An 18,366-nucleotide genomic window follows, 5' to 3' on the forward strand; every position below is an offset into this window, starting at 1 on the left:
AGGGTTAAGAACTGCTTTTGAGAGAGGGTGCTGTATTTACTTTTATCTTTTTCTCTCTGTTTTTATTTAGATTGCTTTCTTTTGTCTTATTGTATTGTGAAAAAGCTTTAATATGATCTTATTTTCAAAAAGAATGCACACTTCTTGAGAGGTGGGCCTTCCTTTTACATTTCTGGAATGACAAAGTAAATGACGATGTTTCTCCCTTTAATTTTTTTCATAGTATTCTAGAGGTTCTGTTAGTTGCCTCTCTCCCTTTGTTAGTGAGAAGTCACCTGTATATTATTAAATAACAACAGACTATAAACTACTCTTAGACCCGTCAACTGTACTGTTCTCTTATACAAAGGACTTAGCTTCATCTGAGGAAAAATAGATGATGGTACATCTTCTAATGGCTGTCCAGATTATTATTTGTGTATACTGGGTTGGGGGAAGAACTCCAACAGTCGAGGACAGGATCGTAAAACTTTGGGACATAGTGTACATGGTTAAAATACTCAACGCGGTCAAGGTTAGAAAGCAAAGGCAACAGAGACGTTTTTATAGCAAAATGTACCAGAGTAATAAAGCTCAAGGAAATATATCACTGTTGGGGTCACCGTAACACATTCATGCTTATATATTTTACTCTTATTACATAGACAAAACAGCCATTCATTGGGGAAATATATGGGGAATAGAGAGAACATCCTTCACAAAGCTGGTGCCTCCCATGTAGATATCTATACGGCTCAGTTTTTGCCTGGAAATAGTTTAGAAATTGTTTACAGCAATGAAGATTTCTATTGCTAAATATAACTATCTCTAAAGTGTCAGAGAAAAGCTGGGCACCCTCAATTCTAGACGGGCTGGAAAACATCTGGAATATAGGAATACTAAGAACACTTGCATATCACATTAGAGAGAGAGACAAGAAAGCAAGCAAACAAATTCATAGAACTCAATCTTTGTTGCATTTTGTAATGATTAGGTTCAATTCAACATAGATCAATATCATTGACCTATATGAAATATTGTAACATGATTTTAGTTATGTTTGTTTGCATCGTTTCCTTTATTCTGTATTATCAGTTATTTTTCTGCATTCTCTATTACTATTATTATTAACTTTTATTGTTAATATAGTGTAAGAACATCAGAAGTGTGGGATCTAATCCATTGGAGCAGTCAAATACAACATTCCTTGTTTTCCTAGAGTGGACACAGACAGGGGGGTGTTACTCCAGCCAGTATAACTTCCTGTTACACCTGGTCTAGAGCATCCTCCCCCTGCATGTGACAAGGTACCCAACAAAAGGTCGTCACGCAGCCAACTTTCTCCTTTACTCTTTTGCTTCTCTTGGACTGCACTGCTGGCCATCAGCCAGCAACACATGGGAAAAATCCCCATAAGGGATGAATCCACACCTTTCTCTGTAACTACAAGCCAAAGCTTGCCTTCAGGGATGATACTGTGAACTGAATGCATAGCTGTCAACTTTCAGATTTGAAAATAAGGGATCAGCAGCCTCAAAAATAAGGAATCAGCAGCCTCACCTGTCCCGGGGACAGTCTGCAGAATATCTAACAATCCAGGATAGCAGCGGAAAACAGCTGGAATAAGGGAATTTCCCACAAAAAAAGAGAAGGTTGACAGCTATGACTGAATGTGAGTAAACTTCTTGTTACCTTTAAGGAAAGACTGTTGTGTCTTTATTCTTTTGAGAGGGATCAAAGGGAATTTACCGGGAATGAATCCAATCTGGGCAAGACAGACTGGATTGCTTAACTAAAGGGATTCAAGAATGCACACTTATTGAGAGCTGGACTCTTAATGTAATTTTAGACTCTTAATGTAATTTTGCCGTCTGCTGGCTCTCAGCCAGCAGCACATGAGTCCAGTCTCCCTATGAGATGATCTCACAGTTTATTGTGTAACTATCAAGTAAAGCCTGCCTTTCGGGGATCATATCGAGAACTGAAATGTGAGTAAACTTGTTGTTACTTTACTCAGAAAGACTCTTGTGTCTTTATTCTTTTAGGAAGGATAAAAGGGGACACCAGGAAATAATCTTAACTAAGAGGGATGCGGGTGGCGCTGTGGGTTAAACCACAGAGCCTAGGGCTTGCTGATCAGAAAGTCAGTGGTTCGAATCCCCGCAACGGGGTGAGCTCCCATTGCTCGGTCCCTGCTCCTGCCAACCTAGCATTCGAAAGCACATTAAAGTGCAAGTAGATAAATAGGTACCGCTCCAGCGGGAAGGTAAACAGTGTTTCTGTGCGCTGCTCTGGTTCGCCAGAAGCAGCTTAGTCATGCTGGCCACATGACCCGGAAGCTGTACGCCGGCTCCCTCGGCCAATAAAGCGAGATGAGTGCCGCAACCCCAGAGTCGGCCACGACTGGACCTAATGGTCTGGGGTCCCTTTACCTTCACCTTTAAGAGATTCAAACAAATCTGCAAACTAGCTGTATAAGGGGAATGTATACTTGACTCACTAGCATGAGTGAGGAAGGATAATATTTAGAAGGAGAAGAGTTTGGATTTGATATCCCGCTTCATCACTACCCGAAGGAGTCTCAAAGCAGCTAACATTCTCCTTTCCCTTCCTCCCCCACAACAAACACTCTGTGAGGTGAGTGGGGCTCAAAGACTTCAAAGAAATGTGACTCGCCCAAGGTCACCCAGCAGCTGCATGTGGAGGAGCGGGGAAGCGAACCCGGTTCACCAGATTACGAGTCTACCATTCTTAACCACTACACCACACTGGCTCTCGATATAATCGATATAACCTCTCCTACAATCCACAACATTACCACAAGAAGAGCCTGCTGGATCACGCCAGTGGCCCATCTCATCCAGCATCCTGTTCTCGCAGTGGCCAATCAGATGCCCCAAAAGGAAGCCCAAAAATGGTACCTGAGGCACAACACAACTCTCCCCACCTGCAGTTTCCAGTAACCAATATTCAGAACAGGCTCATCTCAGCTATCTGCCTATCTCCCATTCCCACCACCCTTCTGAGTAACACCCCTCCCCACCTTCTAACTATATAGAAGGATCTGGCAACTTCTGTTTCAGTGTATCTGAAGAAGTGTGCATGCACACGAAAGCTCATACCAAGAACTAACTTAGTTGGTCTTTAAGGTGCTACTGGAAGGAATTTTTTTTATTTTCAATATTCAGAAGTGTTATTGCCTCCGACCAAGGAGGCAGAGCTTAGCCATATTGCCATTTTCTTCCATGAATTTGCCCAGTCTTCTTTTAATGCCACCCAAGTTGGGCCACAATTCAGGAGAATTGAAAGGCAGCTAACCAGGAAAATCTTTACAATTTAGTCTATTCAGCCAGTTAGCCCTGGCGATTATCTAATTGAATTTTGATTTTTGTATTTTATTGTTGTTCATGTTTTTATACTGTATTTTATGCTGCTTTTATAATTAAGTAGTAAGTGTTTTAAAGTGTTTTAAATTTGTTGTTAGCTGCCCTGAGCCCGGTTTTTGAACCAGGAAGGGCGGGGTATAAATAAATTATTACTATTATTATTATTATTATTATTATTATTATTATTATTATTATTTTCTTCATACTAATTGGGAAACCGGGGGGGAGAAAGTCAACAAGGTTCTGAAATTATGTCTAGGAAGGACGAAATAATTCTCTCCTTTGCAACCTTGCGCCATGAAAGATTGATTGCGCCATTAATACTTCACGCAGCAGTGGGGCAGTTCATCTATTTATGATGATGGTGCGCAGAGATATGAAGGGCCGGGAGGTTGCAACACAGACAATGGCATTAGATAAAAATGCAACGCATGTGCTTTTAGCGTTATCGACCAGCCTCCGCAGGGAATGCGGACCAAAGTCTGTAAGCGAGCCTCGCCTGCTGTCTTCTCCTACCCCCCAGATTTCGTGTTACTTCTAGACTCAAAGCCAGTTTGGCTACTCTCCAGAAGCAGAAAAGCAAGCCACAGTGATTATTTTCGATGTCTAAAATGTCATCTTGTTAAAAAAAAAAAAAAAAGGAGGCGGTAGGGAAAGATGCATTATTTAGATGAAAGCCCAGCCCACGGATTCTGAAATGTTGCTCTCTGGGAGAGTACAGCATCTAGTTCTGGGCTACTGGTATCTTACGTAACAAAAATGATCACAGAAGCATGGGCTGTGGGTAAGCACCATAATTTAAAGCACAATTGGAAGCAGGTGGCTTCCCTCAAAGAATCCTGGGGCTGCAGATTGTAAAGAGTGCTGGGAGTTATAGAGTTATAAGGCTAAACTGCAGGTCCCCAGAGTTCTCTGGTGCATACACAGTCTTCCTCTCTGCAGACTTTGGACCAATAGTACTATGGGAGAGAGAGAAGTGGGGTTTTGGAAGGGTTAAGAAGAAGTGCCTGATTTTGGAAGGGTTTCCCCTTCCCATCACACTACCGAGTTAGGAGGCTTTCCTCCTAGTCCAGTGCTGTGATTTGGAAAATAAACCAAGCTTTCCAAGGGTTTTCAATCTGAGCCAAGTGGAGACAAGCTCATCCATCTCTGTCCAAAACCAGTGATATGGTGGTTTAACTTGTAAAGCACAATGACCTTTAATAATAGATCTGCAGCCTGCTGAAAGGCTTTACGTTGCAAAGACAAGCTTGCAAACAAGCGTTGCTATTTAAACTGCTAGCCTGAAATAAGAAGCCCGTGGAAGAAAAGGGAAGTCGTGCCCAGCCTCTGTTGCAAAATAATAGTGCAACTCAAAAGCCTCATTCTTGCTTCACTCGCTGTCCAGAGCAAGAACAGCCCGTCAATTCCCCTGGTGTTCCAGTCGATGACATCATCACTCCTGCTCCAGAGTAGTCCCAAAGTTGTGCTCCCACCCACTCCACTTGTGAGAGAAATTCCAGGGAGCACTGCAGCAGTCGCTGGATATCAAGGCCATTAATCATAACTCAATGGCCAGCCTATATTTTAAGGGGGGAAAGAAACAATGGTCGTGTTACACAACTGAAGAGCCTGTTTGCAAGGTGGCCCCGACTGCATCTCTTAGTCCCACAAACAAGATCTTGCGGACTTGGGCTGAGTCCCAATAAGGAAGCAAAGAAAGGAGCCATTTTCAGAAGCCAGGTGACCTTGAGATCAAATCTATCTGTATATCCAAATAGGATGGTTTGTTTGTTTTGAGCAGCACACAGACAAGACCAGTGTTGCCCTGGATTTACTCCAGAATCATTAAAAGCAGCGAGAGGCTCACTTCTGTGTAGCATTTCCAGATATGGATTTGTCCTGGAGGACTGGAAACTCTGGCAGTCGCACCCCTTTCGAAACACGCAAATCAGCACGCTTGTGCACGCATGCACCCACACACAACATGAGAGAGGTATCTCTGGGGTTGTGGGTTTTTGTTTTTTTCCCTGCCACTATATAAAATCCCTACAAAAACAAACCAATATAAATCCTGTTGGCTGCCAACAGGGAAGAGAAGCAGCTCCAAAAACGCTCCTCCATCTGTTTGGGACTGGATCAGGCAAGCGAGGAATGCAGCAGCAAGGGCGTTGAGAAATGTAATTTGGGTATATAAAGGATGGACAAATGGGTCGCTGTCCAGAAACCATGAAAGCACATCGATTCTAATATATTAGAACCTAACATTTAGGGGAGAGGGGTGGACATAAACATGTGTTTTTAAGGGGTTGTAGCTGCTCTGGTAGGGACACGGGTGGCGCTGTGGGTTAAACCACAGAACCTAGGACTTGCCGATCAGAAGGTCGGCGGTTTGAATCCCCGCAGTGGGGTGAGCTCCCGTTGCTCGGTCCCTGCTCCTGCCAACCTAGCAGTTCGAAAGCACGTCAAAGTGCAAGTAGATAAATAGGTACAGCTCCAACGGGAAGGTAAACGGCGTTTCCGTGCGCTGCTCTGGTTCGCCAGAAACAGCTTAGTCATGCTGGCCACATGACCCGGAAGCTGTACGCCGGCTCCCTTGGCCAGTAAAGCGAGATGAGCACCACAACCCCAGAGTCGGCCACGACTGGACCTAATGGTCAGGGGTCCCTTTACCTTTACCTTTAGCTGCTCTGGTTCGCCAGAAGCGGCTTAGTCACGCTGGCCACATGACCCGGAAGCTATACGCCGGCTCCCTCAGCCAATAAAGCGAGATGAGCGCCGCAACCCCAGAGTTGGCCACAACTGGACCTAATGGTCAGGGGTCCCTTTACCTTTATTCCATCAAGGCAAATCTATCAGGGACCACATGATGATGGTTGATGGGCCTCCTGTCAAATGGGGGGGCATTCGTTTCTCTCTTTCACAAGGGGGCTTGTGAAGAAGGTGCAGCAGAGACTGTACTTTTTGAGAATACTAAGGAAAAACCATCTTCCGCAGAAACTGCTGCTTGCCTTCTATCACTGTGCCATTGAGAGCGTGCTCACTTATGGCTTATGTGTGTGGTACGGAAGCTGTACTACCCAGGACAGGATGGGGTTGTGCAGGGTTGTTAAGGCAGCAGAGAGCATTGTTGGCTGCCCACTCCCCACCTTAGAGCAGATTTATGCCACAAGGTGCCATAGGAAGGCACTGGACATAGTAAAAGATCCATCACATCCTGGTCACTGTCTCTTCGAGCTCTTGCCGTCGGGACGGAGATACCAGACGATGATGACAAAAACAAGCCGTCTTAAGAACAGCTTCTTCTCCAGAGCGATCTCGGCCCTGAATGGGAAGCCCGGACTTTGAAAGTCATCTAATCTCCCTTGCTGTATTATACTGTATTGTTTAATTAGTGTTTTTATGGAGCAGTCAAGTAATTTCGTTGTCCCCTAAGGGGGCAATGGCAATAAAGATATTATTATTATTATTATTATTATTATTATTATTATTATTATTATTCCACTCACTTGGCTCATCCTAACTTTCCCCATCCAGTGGGCTGTGGGGAAAGAGGCAGATTGGCCCCATGCCAACCTGAGGTTGCCCACTCCCAGTTTAGGGAAGCAACCTTCAGCCATATCCGCTGCTTGCATTTAAGGAACTAGGATACCACTTCAAACAGTGATGGATTCTCCCAAAGAATTCTGGGAGCTGTAGTTAGTTAGGGGTGCTGAGAGGCATCAAGAGAGCCTCTATTCCCCTTGCAGTGTCATGATTCCAAGAGTAGTTTAGCCATCAACCCCTCTTCAGGGAAGTTTTTAATGTGTGGCATTTTAGTGTATTTTTGGTCTTTGTTGGAAGCCGCCCAGAGTGCTGGGGAAACCCAGCCAGATGGGCTGGGTACAAATAATAAATTATTATTATTATTATTATTATTATTATTATTATTATTATTATTATTATTATTCCGCCAATATGGAATTGTGAAGAACTGAACTTGAGATGGAAAAGAATGAGAAACCAAAACTGGTCGATTCAACTATCCCTCACCCAAGCATTTTGAAATCTCGTTGTGGAAAGCTATCTAAGAACAGTTAACAAAAATAGTTTTGAGTGGGGGGGGATAGAGAGAGAAAGAGACCTGCAAAACTGTTATACTATGGGAATATATTCCCCAGGAATCGAGATCAAACACCTGCTCAAAGGAAAACACAATGCAGAACGTTAACAGCTCCCACAGACATTATTGTATGGATGTTCTGAATAAGACTCGTTCCAACCTCCAGTCACCATGGTTACGTAGTTTGGAGTACCCTTTTCCAACAGCAGCACTGAGTTCCACAGAGGGAATTGAAAGCAAAACCGTCAGTATCACAACGCCATTATACAAAACTACTGTTGCTGGGAGTATTGTGTACAGTTAGGGTCACCTCACTTGAAAAAGGATATTGCAGACTTGGGAAAGGTTCAAAAAGGGGCAGCCAAAAGGGCAGGGGTCAGCAAACTTTTTCAGCAGGGGGCCGGTCCACTGTCCCTCAGACTTTGTGGGGGGCCAGACTATATTGGGGGGGGGGGAATGAACGAATTCCTATGCCCCACAAATAGCCCAGGGATGCATTTTAAATAAAAGCACACATTCTACTCATGTAAAAACACGCTGATTCCCAGACCGTCCGTGGGCCGGATTGAGAAGGCAATTGGGCCGGATCCGGCCCCCGGGCCTTACTTTGCCTACCCATCATCAAGGGGATGGAGTGGCTCCCTTGTGAGGAAAAAATGCAGTATTTGGACATTTTTAGTTTAGAGAAAAGAGGTAGCATGGTAAAATGATACATGACAAGGAGAAAGTGAATCGAGGAAAGTTTTTCTTCCTTTCTCATAACGCTGGAACTGAAGGGCACCTAATGAAGCTGAAGATTCAGGGCAAAGAAAGTAATTCTTCATGCAGTGCACAGTTAAACTAAATAGAATTGGGCAGACTCACAGGGGATGAGGGTATCAGTGGCTACAAGTCATAATGTCTAAGCTCTGCTTCCACAGATGGAGGCAGTCGTGCTTCTGAATGCCATTTGCTGGAAACCCAAGGAGGGCAGAGGACTCTTGGGCTCAGATCCTACTTCCCATGGAGGGATCTTGTTGACCCCTGCGAGAGCAGGGTGATGGACTGGACAGGCCATTGGCACGATCCGGCTGGCTCGTCTTATGTTCTTAGGTGTTGTCAGGGAACTGCCATCGCAGTCAGGAGTGGTGGAAGGGCTCCCAAGTGATGCCGGAGAAGGTCCCAGCAGGAAAAGAGGGGACTCAGTGACCGGGGAAGGAAATCAGCGTTACACCAGGGAGAAAGGCGGGCAGAGGCGGGTTTCGGAGGGATGGCTCCAGGACTCTTCGCCAGAGACCAGCGGGGGGAGCATTGGTCCTCCACTGCCCACACCCACCCTGCGCAGAAGACTCCCGCGCAGGGAGGCTAGGGGGAGACTATCCGTCAAGGAACTTTTATGTTGGAGGAAGTTCAGGAAACGCCCACTGACGGATTCTGCCAGTGACTGAGACAGACGCGGAATCAGGACTGTCCAGCCAGGGAAAGGTTTATCCAGGCAACCTCACCGAGAGTGGCGGCAACTTACGCACGATCAACCCCCCAATTCCCATTACAGGTGTAAATTATATCCATTCCAGTTTCTCTCCATTTCTCATTTTCCGATCTTTAAATTCAGTTCTCCACATTTCTATGTCACTTTGTGAATTTTGCTTTTTTAAAAAAGAAGTCCTTGTGAAAATTCATCAGCATTCTCATGTGAATTCCTTCTACTATACACATTTTAGCCACCCTGAGACCAGTCTTGGCTGGGGAGGGCAGGGTATAAATAAAAAATTATTATTATTATTATTATTATCAATTTTGCCTAATGTCCACATTTCTGCAAGGCATAAAGTAATGCATTTCCATACATTCTTTGCACTAACGTTCGCATTCCTGGGCACACTTTACCCTAGTATACACAGTGCCATTTTTCGAGAAAAAGAGGTGCCAGAACTCACCATGAACGCCCCCCTTGTTCTCTTATAATGGCAATGCCCACCTGAGAGGAGGCGGAACTGAGTTCTGGCGAGTTCTGGCTGGGACAATAAGCCTTGAGTCTATGCATCATTGAACACAATAGTTGTCTGAAGAACCACATTGCAGAATTCACAGAGTTGTCAATTCAAAGAATGGTGATGTTTCAGTTTACAACATTGTGGATTCAGACAAGTTTCCCTTTAAATGCAGATGGAAGTGGATTTCTCCCCGAAGCCTACTTCCAAGCCACTCACAACAATAACAAGGCATTAAAAAAAACACAAGCACATTTCCGCCAATATAATCAACACAGTGGTGCATCGAGAAAGCAAAAACAAGCAATGCAATTAAGAATCAATGTTGCTCAATAGAGAGGTCGCAATAATTCAAAAATACCATTATCAGAAACGGCTGCTGCGTGCCAGTGGAGAAATCCTTCTGGGAAGGGGCTTGGTTACTCAGTGCAGCAGCAGAATTGCCCATTTACTCTTTTGTAAGGTTGCAGCTTCAATCCCCAGCAGCATCCCTAGGTGTGCCTGAGAAAGACTTCCTGCCTGAAACTCTGGAGCGCTGCTGCCAGTCAGTGTAGAACAGAGGTAGGGACCCTCCGCCCATGGGCCTAATGCAGCTGACTAGGCTTCTCTATGGGACGCGGGTGGCGCTGTGGGTTAAACCACAGAGCCTTGGACTTGCTGATCAGAAGGTCGGCAGTTCGAATCCCCGCGATGGGGTGAGCTCCCGTCGCTCGGTCCCTGCTCCTGCCAACCTAGCAGTTCGAAAGCACGTCAAAGTACAAGTAGATAAATAGGTACCACTCTGGCGGGAAGGTAAACGGCGTTTCCGTGCGCTGCTCTGATTTGCCAGAAGTGGCTTAGTCATGCTGGCCACATGACCCGGAAGCTGTACGCCGGCTCCCTCGGCCAATAAAGCAAGATGAGCGCCACAACCCCAGAGTCGGTCACGACTGGACCTAATGGTCAGGGGTCCCTTTACCTTTACCTAGGCTTCTCTATCTGGTCCAGGTCACACCCCACCAGCCCTGCTCCACCCACACCTTGGGGTGTTTTTGTGTGGCAAGGAGCATGTCCTTTCTGACCCATACAATAAGGTGGGAAATGTGGATTGGGCCAGTTCTCCCTGCGATTGTGTGGCACGAATTAAATTCCTCAAGCATCCTGCCTTCATCAAGTTCTAACATCATGCAAAATAAAGAAAAACACGTACCACACATCAGGGCCAGATTTAGGTTTGATGAGGCCCTAAGCCAGGCATAGGCAGACTCGACCCTCCAGTTATTTTTGGACTACAATTCCCATCATCCCTGACCACTGGTCCTGTTAGCTAGGGGTGATGGGAGTTGTAGTCCCAAAACGTCTGGAGGTCCAAGTTTGCCTATGCCTGCCCTAAGCTTCTGAAGGTAATGGGGCCCTTTATATGTCCAGCTGTCCTTTATCAACAACGAATTGTCGCTGTTTTTTGCGTTGAATATATGCGATATGGTAATTTATGGACCTAGTAGGTATCTATAGCCATTTGCACATAACAAATAGGAGCCTACACAACACAAAACACTGTTGCTGTATGTAGGTTTTATTTTATTTGCTTTTTATCTTATATTTTGGAAATGTACATCCAGGTTTTATTTCCTTTAAATTTGGGGGGATGGGCAAGAGAGTGGGGCCCTAAGCTATAGCTTGTTTAGCTTATACATAAATCTGGCACTGGGGCTGGCCCATTCATGAGTCAAGGTGAGGCAACTGCCTCAGGCGGCAGAATGGCTGCCCTCTGGGTCTCCCGGGGTCTCCACTTGCCCAGGAGTGGGACCCTCCTCACTCTGTCTTTGATTTCCACTTCATCCATCCTTTAAAGTTAATTTGATTCCCCTTCTTGTAGATCTTTATTTCCCCCTTGTTCCCAACGTAGATCTTCATTCACCCCTTCGGCAAGGGAGGACGCCATTTTGTAATTCACCTCAGGTGCCAAAATGTCTTGGGTCAGCCACAAATGTGCAGTCTTCAGGTTTTTCCTTTTCCTCTGCAGTTGGAAAAGGTGCAACCAGAGTTTCACACAAATATTCTCAGCTTAGCTCAGCCATATATCTGTAAGAACATAAGGAGAGACCTGCTGGAGCTAGACTTGCCTTCTTCACCTCTCATTGTCTCCCGTTCCACCTCCTGGTGGGCTTCCATCCAACCAGTCTCAATAGGTACCGGCTGTCATGGACCGGCCCCATCCCAACATCATGCCCTCTGCTACCAATTCAGTCTCCTGGCCTACTAGCTGCCCAAGGGAAGTCCAGAAGCAGGGCCCTAACGCACCTGTGACACTGCCCACAACCAGTATTCAGAGGTACCCTGCCTCTGGCAGTGAAGATATAGGCATCATTTCACCCCAGTGCTAAGGACATTCCATCCATTTCCCAGTTAGTGTGGCATAGCTCCACATCTGTCAATGCATAGATGAAGGTGCCTAGATAGTCAACAGATGTTTGAAAGAATGACGTGTTTAGGAGACAGGCCAGATGTTTAGGTGCCATATAGGAATCTGCCTTAGGCTCGACTGGGATTGAAGATTGAAGAAACAATGCCCACAGATTGAGGAACAGCTGGACATTGCCCTGGAGCGAATGTTTTGGATACAATGGTACCTTGGGTTACATACATACAGACTCCGCTAACCCAGAAATAGTGCTTCAGGTTAAGAACTTTGCTTCAGGATGAGAACAGAAAGAATGCTCCAGCGGCGCAGCGGGGGGCCCCATTAGCTAAAGTGCTGCTTCAGGTTAAGAACAGTTTCAGCTTAAGTATGGACCTCCGGAACGAATTAAGTACTTAACCTGAGGTACCACTGTATTTTGAACAATCTGAAAAATGGGCAGATGGAGAATGAGAAGTCCTCTCTACTTCTTTCCTTTATCTCTCTTTTTCTCTTTCTATTTTATGCTATCTGAAATTATTTTAATGACATTTAGCTTTTGTTGCTTTCTGTTTTGTTGCTGTTTTTTTTTGGGGGGGAGGTTGTTTAAGTTGCATTTGGTTTTTTGATGTCCTCTATGTTGGGTTGCGGGACGCAGATGGTGCTGTGGGTTAAACCGCAGAGCCTAGGACTTGCCGATCAGAAGGTCGGCGGTTGGAATCCCCGCAATGGGGTGAGCTCCCGTTGCTCGATCCCTGCTCCTGCCAACCTAGCAGTTTGAAAGCATGTCAAAGTGCAAGTAGATAAATAGGTACAGCTCCATTGGGAAGGTAAACGGCGTTTCCGTGCGCTGCTCTGGTTTGCCAGAAGTGGCTTAGTCATGCTGGCCACATGACCCAGAAGCTGTACGCCGGCTCCCTCGGCCAATAAAGCGAGATGAGCACCGCAACCCCAGAGTCGTCCACGACTGAACCTAATGGTCAGGGGTCCCTTTACCTTTACCTATGTTGGGTTGAGGAGGATACTCTCAAGAAGGTGATGGGTGACCAAAGAGGAACCCTGCATGGGAAGCAGGGAAGGGAAGAACTCCCAGGTGGGAGGCTGGAAGAAGAAATGGAAGCTCCCAGCTGAGAACTGGGAAGCTCCACTCCCTTTTGGGTGAAATAAGGGTTAAGATCTGTCCTTGATAGAGGGCTCTGTATTTTATTTTTTCTCTCTCTCTTTCTTTACCCTCCTATTTCCTCTCATTGTTTTCTTTCTTTCTTTCTTTCTTTCTTTCTTTCTTTCTTTCTTTCTTTCTTTCCTTCCTTCCTTCCCCCCTTCTCTATTTTTATTTAGTTTGTTTTTTATTGTATTCTATGTTGAAAACTTCCAGTAAATAATCAGATTTTTTAAAAAAAAGAATCTGCCTTAGGATGAGTCAGACCATTAGCCCACCCAGCGCAGTATTGTCTGCACTGACTGGCAGCAGCTCTCCAGGGTTTCAAGCAGCTGAGAGTCCTACCAAGAGATAATGAGGACTGAACAAATGCTCTATTGCTGAGCAGCAGGTCTTCTCTGCGGGGGGGGGGGTTGGCAAGGGGGGGGGCTCATTCCCTCTAGCAGTGTCTCAGGTGGGTGAGTGCCAGCAAATAAGATTTTAAAGAAAAAGAAAGAGCAGAGCAATGGGGAGGTGAGCGGGTGGTTCATCAAGCACCTTTGAAGTCCATTGGGCTCAAAAGTGTTGGTGGCAAAGATATAACAGTTAAAGTGTTGGGTTGTGATCTGGGTTTGAATCATCACTCAGACATGAAGCTCCCTGGCTAAACTTGGACCTGTTGTTGACTCTGAGCCTGATCTACCTTGCAGGTAAAATGGGGAGAGCGAAACCAGGTCTACCACCTTGAGCTCCTTGGAGGAAAAGATGGAGGTGTAAATGAAATGTACTACATAAACCAAGCCAGGGCTAGTGCGAGATGCACCCAAAGCGAGCCATCGAACCTCTCCCCTCCCCAGGGCGAGCCATTGCTCTTCTTCCCTCATCTTTGCAAGGTAGTGAGCAGGGAGAGCAAAAGCCCACCCTTTCCTACTGACTGCCATGGCAGTGTTGATACGAGCAGCCGCCCCCACAGCCTTTAGAGATGCCTTCAACACCAGCCAGCCACATCCCTTGCTGCCACAGCAACCCATGCATCCTGCACTGCGGACAGCAGCCACAGCTCACAGGAGCGGCCGGGTAGCTGCTGACCACCTCCGCTGGACAGCATCCCAGAAAATCAAGGTGGGAAAGAAGAGTCGCGGTGCTCAGGCAAAACAAGAAAGCAGGCCCCACGGGAGTGCTTGTCCGTCACCTCCATCTCCTGTCATCTGAGGCCTTTGCTTCGTTTTGTCTAATGGATGGACCGGCACCGAGTTGAACCTATAATCTTTCCATAGAGAATAGAGGGAGGAAGCAAAGTATGGGGAAACCTGTGGCCTTCTTGGAGTCCATCTCCCACCATTCGTGGCCGTTGGCCAAGCTAGCTATGCCTAATGGGAATAAGAGGTCAGCCACCTTGGGAGGGCTCCAGGTTCTGCGTTCTTGGTTCACAGAAACCAGAAGTCAAGCAGACAGTAGCCCTGCCCATGAGCGTCATTTGCCATGCAGTTAATACCACATGGAGGGAGGGTACAGGCTCATGTACAGAAGCCCCAATGAAGGCTGGGCCATGAGGGTGAATGAGGCACTGCCCCACCAACCTCACTCTGCCCTCAGCCAGATGCCAGATGCCTGCCTTCTTACTTACAACCAGTCCAGCTTCCAAAGGCTCAATGCTGCCCTTGTAGAGCTCATCCAGGAGGACAATGGGGGAGAAACTGGAATTGGCTCTGGTGCCACCAACTGTTTGGCTCCCGTCCCACCAGTCTCAATGGGCACCGACTGCCACTAATCTTAATGGAACCACTGTACTGAATCTCTTCGCTGGTTTTACAGAGTGAGACAGTGTAAAGACGGGTCCCAGCTTCATTCCCTAGCACGTTCAGTTTAAAGACAGCGCGTGATGGGAAAGTCCTGTGTGTGTGTGTGTGTGTGTGTGTGTGTGTGTGTGTGTGTGCGCGCGCGCACGTGTCTGTCTGTCTGTCTCTCCCCAAGTCCCTGGAGTATACTGAGCTAGATGAAAAAAACATAACCGTAGAATCATAGAATTGGAAGAGTCATCTAGTCCAACCCCCTGCAATGCAGGGATCTTTTGCCCAACATGGGGCTTGAACCCACGACCCTCATGCTCTACCAACTGAGCTCTCTGACCTGGCATAGGACAGCTTCCCAGGTCCACCGCCACCCCACCTAGATGTGGGTTGCAGAGTGGCGCAGTGAAAACAGACATCCCTCCACAACAGGTCAGTCCAAAGGAAGACTTCATATCATACCCAGCAGCAGTGGAGGCTGGATCATCAGGTGGGTCACTGCCCCACCAACCTCCATCTCAGTTCCTCAAGCCCATCTCCCTTCTTACTTGCCACCAGACCAGGAGGTGGCTCTGGTTGTCAGCTTCTTCATATCAGCATTGCCCTTGCAGATCTCAGCAAGGAGGAGGAGGAGGAGGACAAAATTAGAAGGAGTTAGTTCTGCCTCTTGCTGGTTCTGGCTCCACTTTCTGCTGGTCTTCCTGACTTCCACCCCACCAGTCCCAGTGAGCACCACCACACAGCAGGTTGTTGTAGACAACCGTTTTTAACCATCTGAATGCCAGGAAGCCTCTGTATAGAAGGCACCTAGCCCTTGTGGTTCTTGGAGGGACGATAACAATATTTGCAATTTTCTGCCCCTCGACACAGACCAGACCACTTTACAAACCATATACCCTGTTGCACCCTTGTGTTGCTCTTTCAGCTTCCATATGGGGCTAAACAATTTCAACCTTTTGCAATGCAGTTATTGGAAAAGGGTAAAAAAAGGGGGGGAGACGATTGCCACTCTTGCTAGCAGTAATCTCACTCTGGTCATTTAACAGTGGAGGTCAAAAACATTCTGCCAAATCGTTCTCTTGCTGCTGCATTGGTCTAGTTTATAAACAGGGAGCCTCACTCACACAACACGGTGTGACCTATAGATGAATGCATTCCCCCCCCCCAAGCAAGCAAGACATCCAGAGTTGCAGGAGCAAAGCTTTCGTGAAAGATATGGGAAGGGGATCTCCCTCTCTTAGCACAATATTGATCCTGCATTTTCTCCTTCCGACAAGTTAGCAAATTAAGGCTTGCCTGCCTAGACAATCTGGAGCGTGCCCCATTTCGTCTTTGACATATTCAAACAGGAACCCCTGTCCCAAGTTGCCGCCACCTCCTCGGACCCTCGCAATTGCCCCAGACACCCGAGGATTGTTCAGCCTCCTCAAAACGATTTTCCGTACCCCCAACCCTGTAGCATCAGCAGACAACACAGCCTCCTGTAAAGCTCCTTTCCTAAGGCTACACATGCCTCTACGGTTCTGCGGTAGTAATAGTAGAAAAAGCAAACATGTTGAAATGGTTATTGCTTGAGGAGCTTGAAAGGCACCCGGTCCCCATTGATGCAAAATATACAGAAGCACAAACAGACAGACTTTGTGCATAAGAGCATCTCTGCCGTTCCGGAGTGCAAATTCTCTTGACGCATCATGCTCTGGCACATGTTATATGAGCATTGTTTTACGTTCAGATTATGGCTCAGCCGAGACAAGAATCGGATCCTTACCTTAAAATTGCCTTGCTGCTTCACTTTATGCAACGTTGATGCTCACAGTCAACATCAAGGCAAGGTTTATTTATTTCAAAGACAAGGAAGGAGGGCATGCAGTTATGGAGCCAGCCGCTCAGTGTTCCCTCGCAAAGGAGAAGCTTCTATGGCATTGTTGATTTGGAGTAGATGATGTGTCTGCATTTGCTAACCTGCTGTTTTAATGCTCTACGGTCTCTTGGCAAGAAACCAGCAGCATTCCCAGCCACAAGGGGGCGTTCGGTGTTTTCATGAGCCACCGCATATCTCACAAACCTTCCACGCTTCTTGCAAGAAACACAAAAGAATTGGTTCAGCAGCATTCAGGCTACTATACATGGGGGAGAAACAAAGAAAAACAGAGGGGGAGACCCCACAGGGCTTTGGGAGGAATCCATCTTCCATTCTGCCCTTCGACCAGTGCAGTGATGCTGCCACTATTGTTAGATGTGCACCAAGGAGACTTTGGTTCAAACCCCCGGCCAGCTGTGAAGCCAACCTCATAATTGCCTATGCTTGTTCGTTTATTTGTTTTTAAGAAATACTGTATTTATATCCTGCCTTTATAATCCAAGCAGCACAAGTTAGCTTGCATGGTTCCCTCCACCCAGCATTCTATCTCCGCAACAAATCCATGAGGTGGGATAGTTTAAGAAGTGCCCTGTGATCAATTAGCTAAGCATCCCAGTTTGAGTGGGGAATCAGACCCTTGTCTGCTACACTGCGCAGCGTTCTAACAGATCAGATCATGTCGTTCATTTGTCCATCGAGCTCAGCATCGTCAACTCTGGCTGGCAGCAGCTCTCTGGGGTCGCAAGCGAAAGCCTCTCTCATCATCTGCCATTTCCCTCTCAACTAGAATTGCCACAGGTTGAATCGGGGAACTATCTGCCTGGAAAACAGGCACCCTATCACAGAGCATGCTCTCTCACTTGCTCTACACACACACACACACACACACACACACACACAGACAAACACAATTGGTCCATCTAGCCCTGTTCATCCCACTCTGATAACAGTGACTCTTCTCAGTTATTATCATGAATTCAAAGCATTGGTGTTGACCTTTAAAGCCCTAAATGGCCTCGGCCCAGTATACCTGAAGGAGCGTCTCCAGCCCGGACCCTGAGGTCCAGCGCTGAGTGCCTTCTGGTGGTCCCCTCACTGCAAGAAGCCAAGTTACAGGGAACCAGGCAGAGGGCCTTCTCGGTAGTGGCACCCGCCCTGTGGAACGCCCTCCCACCAGATGTCAAAGAGATAAACAACTATCTGTAGGCAGCCCTGTTCAGGGAAGTTTTTAATGTGTGACATTTTAATGTATTTTAAATCTTTGTTGGAAGCCACCCAGAGTGGCTAGGGAAACCCAGCCAGATGGGCGGGGTACAAATAAAAAATTATTATTATTATTATTATTATTATTATTATTATTATTATTATTATTATTATTATTATTATTTTAAAAATATGCACTGGGGCAAATGGGGCACTACCCTACCATCCTTCCCACAGCCAGCTGCACCTTGACCACCTTCTTATTTAAAAGACATGTGGCAGGGCACAGCGTCTCAGCTTCCTCCCCTTTAGTTTCAGTGATACCCTTGCAGAACTCAGCAAGAAGGATGGGGACAACACTAGAAACAGTTGGCTCCTCTAGTCATTGGCTCTGGCCCTGACTCTGCCTGTCATGCACTCTGGCTCCCCCTACTGTTGGGCTCCCCACCTTCTGCCCTACCAGTCCCAATGGCACCAGCCATTGCTGAACATCTGTGTCTGCTCTCCACGGTCTTATTCCACACTGCCAGGCACTCTTCCAACAATCACACTATCTCTCTCCCCACCCCTTTCCT

The 18,366-nt window shown here is 46.6% G+C and overlaps 1 protein-coding gene across 2 annotated transcripts in view; it reads right to left on the reverse strand.

Moving 5' to 3' along the window:
* RAP1GAP2 (RAP1 GTPase activating protein 2) overlaps positions 1-18,366 on the reverse strand; it is a 201,174-nt gene that overhangs the window by 168,971 nt on the left and 13,837 nt on the right. Inside the window, exon 1 of one of the 2 annotated variants that reach the window (XM_081172976.1) lies at positions 16,496-16,775. The exons of the other annotated variant lie outside the window; for it this stretch is intronic. The gene's annotated coding sequence lies outside the window, so the exon portion shown is untranslated. Of the gene's footprint in view, positions 1-16,495; positions 16,776-18,366 lie in introns of those variants that run through there. 2 annotated transcript variants of the gene reach the window in all.

Source organism: Podarcis bocagei, assembly GCF_964188305.1.
Source record: "Podarcis bocagei genome assembly, chromosome: 15".
Lineage (NCBI taxonomy): Eukaryota > Metazoa > Chordata > Lepidosauria > Squamata > Lacertidae > Podarcis > Podarcis bocagei.